At 41.8% G+C, this 5847-nt stretch overlaps 1 non-coding gene across 1 annotated transcript; it reads left to right on the top strand.

The window, feature by feature from the left end:
* Positions 1–1800: 1800 nt before the first annotated feature.
* Positions 1801–1990, top strand: LOC128409660 (U2 spliceosomal RNA). The gene has a single exon (XR_008329283.1). It is a non-coding gene; the product is annotated as a U2 spliceosomal RNA (small nuclear RNA).
* The last annotated feature ends 3857 nt before the right edge of the window (positions 1991–5847 follow it).

Here is a 5847-nt window from a genome sequence, read left to right as displayed (position 1 = left end):
ATGTAAGGACTAAAAGGATTACCCTGCCTGTCTGTGGTTCATTAGGGTGACCAGATCAAGAATTTGAAAGCATTTGTTGGTTCATGCTCCATCATATACTTATTGCTAGAAAGCGAACTTTTGATGGAGTAAGGACCCGTGCATTATTTCCATTTCTTTGTTTAAAAAAAACTTGTGCAAAATCCCCCCAAAATTTTTCCAGCTTGGGAAGTTTAAATAGCCATTTATAAGTTTACATGAGTGGCTTTCCAAGACAGAATTCCTCTTATGTTCTCTTCAAATTGGCTGTAGCAATGGCCCTGGGGACAGAGGAAATGGAGGCAGTTTGGACATCTCGCATTCTGTGCTTTCCAAGCTTCAAGGGGCCCAAACACCACAGTCCTCAATCAACTTCTTCAGCCTGACAAATGCTGCAATAGAAACTTGAAGGCTTTTTAAGAGAAGCTGCAAGAGTCAAAGGCTTTTGTTGTGATCATGAAAAGTAGCAGAGTTGGAATGAGTCACATACACGATCTCTGAAATGCCAAAAATCACTGTTGCAGTTAATAGACAAATAATTTGAAAAGCACTTGACAAGTTCTCATTTGCAGTGCCTATAAATCTCCATATCGTGTCATTTTGACAGATGAGTCTGAAAACAAGACAGCTAAATCAAATGGGAATTCTCCCCCACCTTCTGAACGTGCAGTTACTTTGCCAAAATATTTAATATCAACCGGTACTTCTGGCACAGGTGGATTTTTATTTATAAGTCACAGGATCACTAAGCAGGTTCTGAGTCTAGAGGAGCATGTCAGTTTCAGATGTAAACACACTGGCCATGCAGCGAGAGTCCTTGTGAATTAGCATTTCATAAGCCACCAACAGAAAAGCAGGATGTACAGCCGAGTGCTGGACTAGATAGGTCCTTGGCCTGATTCAGTAGGACTCTCCTTATGTTCTTATGATGCACTTTGCACAGACACTCAGAGGAGTGGAGGAAGCTGGCTTATATCACATCAGACCAGTGGTCCATTTTGCTCAGTATTGTATTGGATCAATCAAAATACTCAGTATTGTCTACACTGTCTGGCAGCAGCTATCCAAGATTTCAGAGCTAGCTGCATATGCTAACATATCACAGCTCCTTTATCAGTTCAGGAACATTCAGGAATGTTGGATTTTTATCCAGCTCCCTAGATAGATAGCTTTTCAAATTGCTTTTTCTTTCCACCTTGTCCTTAGGTTAGCACGTCACCTCATTGCCTCCACATTCCCATCTCCCTTCACTCCCGATTCATGTTTACATATTTTAGCTGTCAATTCATGTTCATATTATTTATTTGGTTATTCATGTTGACATTTTGCACAAGACTGCTCTTGCACAAAACCTCTGTATTATTATTTTAATTAAAAGCTTGATGTATGTTCTGCAAAAGGGACGCATGTGGCACTGTGGGTTAAACCACAGAGCCTAGGACTTGCCGATCAGAAGGTTGGCGGTTCGAATCCCTGCGACGGGGTGAGCTCCCGTTGCTTGGTCCCTGCTCCTGCCCACCTAGCAGTTCGAAAGCACATCAAAGTGCAAGTAGATAAATAGGTACCGCTCCGGTGGGAAGGTTTCCGTGCGCTGCTCTGGTTCACCAGAAGCGGCTTAGTCGTGCTGGCCACATGACCCGGAAGTTGTACTCCCTCGGCCAATAAAGCGAGATGAACGCCGCAATCCCAGAGTCGGCCATGACTGGACCTAATGGTCAGGGGTCCCTTTACCTTTACTACGTTCTGCAAATGTACCCTCAACATGCAGCAATTAGAAATAGCCACGCTTCTCGGGCTTTTGGCTAAGATCAGGTGTGGTATCTGTTCTTATCAGTTTAATATCTGATACGTCCTTTATTTGAGGACTATCTATTTAATGGATTTTTTGAGCTGGGAGATGGAATGGGGGCTTGCTCCATCTACTCCATGCATCAACCTGGTACTGCAATACTTCTAGGACGGTGCATCCACACACAAAAAGGTGCTCGCTTCGATAGCATATATACTAAAATTGGGACGATACAGGGAAATAGCCACAAATGGAAATAAGCATTTATTCATTTTGACCACCAAAAGCTTCCTGAAGGGCCAATTTAATTTTTAATTTCAATACAGCTGTTTTTGCACAAGAGCAGTTTGGCACAAAACAGCTGTTTTTAAAATTGAAAATGTATCTATTGCAAATGTGCCTTGAGCAACAAGTGGTAAAAATAGGTATGCTGCATCCTTTGCTTTGGGCTGGTAGAAAGAAAATGACTTGCGTTATGCTCAGGTGAACTGAAGTAGGGGACATGGCAGTAGATGGTACACAGAGAAATGTGACCACGTTAAAAAAACAACTCTTTCACACAATGCGCCTTAGTGCATCCAGAGTCAGGTGACATGCAAATATATATTGGATTGTCTTTCCTTAGCAGATTATCTGTGGACTGGGAAAATCTGGATTAATGGGGTGGGGGGTGGGGAAAAGAGAGAGAGAGAGAGAGAGAGAGAGAGAGAGAGAGAGAGAGAGCGAGAGCACAGCTTTTCATTTTTTTTTCCTGGGAAGGAAAACATTTTTCTTCTAACTTTCACTAATTAAAAATCCAAACAAAACTTCTTTCCTCTCCAAATTTCTAAGCAACTTGGGTTTTCTTTTGTTTGCCACTGTGAGTTTCTGCAGGACTAGCACTTTCTGACACTGTATTTCAAATAGATTCATAAAAAAACACTCTTTGTTGTTAAATGATAATTATAGGAGACAGACAATATTAGAACAGGTGGTTTACTTGTGTGTTCTAGACTGTTACACAGGCCCCAACTCTGTCCCCTCCCCCCAAAAAGAGCAAGGTAAGTTTTCTCAAGCAGCTCATTTCTTCACAATAAGTGCTCCAAGGCCTATTGTCCATCTCCGGAAGAAAAAGAATTTTCATTTTAGATGAGCAAAATGCACCATCTAGTGGCATTTTCAGATTATATTCCCATGGGTTTCTACTTGTGCAATCACAATGTATTATTAAAGTATTGTTAACTTGTATTCAAGTTAGGTTGCTTTTACTCCGATTGAAAATACCACTGCGGACCTAGGGAAGCCTATAGAATTGTTTGGAATATTATTTCAAAGTGCAATGGTTTGTTGGCTTTGACTTTGTGGACTTTGACTTTGTTTTGACTTAGTATTACATAGGCATTGCCCATGTATAAATGTCCCTGACATTAACAGCAAAACATGGGTTCTTTTTGCAAAAGGAAGGTTTGACAACCAATTACACTTCACATATCAATTTACATAGCTTAATGGGAGTTGCACAATTTCATGGAAGAATTCTCTCATTAAGGAAAGTGATCTAAAACCCTTTTCAGTGAGAAAATGAACATTCTGTGTGCTTGACAATAAAAAATCTGACTGAATTTACATAGAACATTACTTTACTTATTCAGTGATTCACACTGTGGATGAACACTTTGTGCTGGCTAGGATACATTTCAATAATAACACTATTCAGTCCCCTTGGGAGAGTGACAGTCAAATATCTACTTCATAAGAATATTTAAACTCTGGTGAATAATGCTTCTCCTCACTTAAGTATTCCTTATGAGGTTACATTCCTACTGGAACAAACGGCTGCCCAGGTTCATTAGTATCTTTCACAGAGAACAATGGACTAGTTCATTGTCTCAGAGGTGCTTCTTTTATCCATCAATTCAACACAATGATTAAGGCTGCTTTTTATGCTCTTCATCTTGTTTTCTTACACTAAGTTCCATAGCACACGTTTACTCCTAAATGTTAGGTTTAGTTACAAAAAGGGATTACAGTCATACCTCGGGTTACAGACGCTTCAGGTTGTGTTTTTTCGGGTTATGGACGTGCCAAAACCCGGAAGTACTGGAACGGGTTACTTCCGGGTTTCGGCGGTCACGCATGTGCAGAAGCGCTAAATCGCACTTTGCACATGCGCAGAAGTGCCAAATCGCAACCTGTGCGTGCACAGACGTGGCACTGCAGTTGCGACCGCTGCGGGTTGTGATTGTGCCTCCTGCATGGATTATGTTTGCAACCCAAGCGTCCACTGTATTCCTATTGTCAACATGACAGAGTGAGCTCAAGCTTGCCAGAGATGTTAAAAATAATTTAAATTTCTTCGGCTACCTTTGAAGCAAGAGGAGGAACGGCAAGTAGTAGGTCCTCTGTATAGAGAAGAGAGAGAAATGCTATTGGGTGACAGAGAGAAGGCAGAACTGCTCAAAACTTACTTTGCCTCTGTATTCACCCAAAAGGAAAGCAGCGCCCAACTTAGCGATAACAGAATAAATGATGCAAAGAGGGAGCTGCAGCCCAAGATGAGCTGTGGGGAGACACTGCAGAAAAGGCCAGCTCTCCTGTTGACAGACTCCAGACTAGGGGTGGTAACTTGAATAAAATATTGGAGAGGAGGGCGGTAAGCCCTGCCTCACAACATTGATCACAAAACATGGTGCTCACAGACTATTTGAATGGCAATGCCCATGAACTCTTGTGGAGGAGGCACACAAAGATAATAGAATCCTAGAGTTGGAAGATCTAGTCCAACCCCATGCAATGCAGGAATCCCAGCTAAAGCATCCATGACAGATGGCCACCCAGCCTCTGCTTAGAAACCTCCATGGAAGGAGAGTCCATGAGAGGAGACTCTCACCTCTTGTGAGAGTCTATTCTGCTGCCAAACAGCTCTTCCTGTCAGAAAGTTTTTCCTGATGTTTAGTCGGAATCTCCTTTCTTGTAAGTTGAAGCCCTTGAGTCCGACCCTCCAGAACAGGAGAAAACAGAAGAGCCTCAGATGATCATCGCAGGGTCCAGGTTAGTTCATGTGGAGAGAGGAGGTCCTTGAGGTATTGTGGTCCTGAGCTGTTTAAGGCTTTATAGGTTAAAACCAGCACTTTGAATTGAGCCCAGAAACTAATCAGCAGCCATAGCAATCAGGCCAGGATGGGTGCAAAATGCACTGGCGTAGCCCAGGGGAGCACCTGCCCACCACCCCAATCAAGTAATGATAATCTTCAGTGCCAGATTTACGTATAAGCTAAACAAGCTATAGCTTAGGGCCCCCCTCTCTTGGGCACCCCCAAAAAATTTAAAGGGGAAAAAACTGGTTGTACATTTACCAAATATAAGATGAAAACAAATAAAATAAAAAAAACGCTACATACAGCCATAGCTGTCAAGTGTCCCTTATTTGGCGGGACAGTCCCTTATCCTAGCGCCATGTCCCGCTGCTGTCCCTTATTGATGAGGCTTCGTTTGGCTGTTGGCTGGGCTTTCTGCCTTTGGCTCGGAAGGGCTCAGAAGTTGAACATACCTGTGCCCGGAAAATCCCTTATTTTGGCTGCTGATCCCTTATTTTCGAGGCTGCTGGTCCCTTATTTTCAAATCTGTAAGTTGACAGCAGCGTTTTGTGTTGTGTATGCTTCTAGTAATGGGCCCCGCCTGCTAGCTTGCTCCCTAAAATATCACTGGCTTGCTCATTTCTATATATAGGGTGCCTACATTCTGCTATTTATAATTATTAGTAGTTTGCATCATATATTTACACCTGTTATTACATGTTATAGCAAGTTTCTAGAAACCAGATTATGAGTCTTTGTAAATTGTGTTTCTAAAGGAACTTTTGGTATTGCCAAATGCCAATGTGTTTGCATTATTTCGTTATGAATAAAAAATCACTGTTATTTTTTATTTGAAGGGCAATGGCAATGCCCTTCTTCTTGACTGTATTTCAGTTCAAGAATTACTTTGATAAAATACATATTTTGTTATGTTCAAATGGCTTTAGGTCCTATTAGGTCCATAAATGACATATAGCATATATT

The sequence above is a fragment of the Podarcis raffonei genome, chromosome 2, assembly GCF_027172205.1.
Source record: "Podarcis raffonei isolate rPodRaf1 chromosome 2, rPodRaf1.pri, whole genome shotgun sequence".
Classification (NCBI taxonomy): domain Eukaryota; kingdom Metazoa; phylum Chordata; class Lepidosauria; order Squamata; family Lacertidae; genus Podarcis; species Podarcis raffonei.
Note: the sequence above shows the minus strand (reverse complement) of the source record. Positions and strands in the feature narration are given on the sequence as shown.